This window comes from Rhincodon typus, unplaced genomic scaffold, assembly GCF_021869965.1.
Source record: "Rhincodon typus isolate 14 unplaced genomic scaffold, sRhiTyp1.1 hic_rhity00001006, whole genome shotgun sequence".
Classification (NCBI taxonomy): domain Eukaryota; kingdom Metazoa; phylum Chordata; class Chondrichthyes; order Orectolobiformes; family Rhincodontidae; genus Rhincodon; species Rhincodon typus.
Window position 1 is genome coordinate 26,620 of NW_025966644.1, and position 387 is coordinate 27,006.

The window sequence follows — 387 nt, forward strand, 5'->3', positions numbered from 1 at the left end:
TCTGCTTCCACTATGATTCTGGCATTAGTTTCTTTCTTTGCAACCTTTTCCGGATGAGAAGGGACTATATTGGACTTTCTGCTATTCACTGTTAGCCTTGAGTAAGTGCCTCCTCATTGTGAGAAAACCTAGTCTGATGTCTTTGACCATCAACATTTGGTACAAATCTGTGGAAGCAGGTGTCTGTGTCTCTCCAAACCTTACAGCATTAATTTAGCAAATGCCAGCAGTTCCTTTGCCTCCTTGTCCTACTGTAACTCATTCTTCCAAGAAAATGTTACATTCTTTTCCCAGAAGACATGTTATTGTTAAACTGTTACAGAGATAGTAGGAACTGCCAATGCTGGAGAATCTGAGATAACAAGGTGTAGAGCTGGATGAACACAG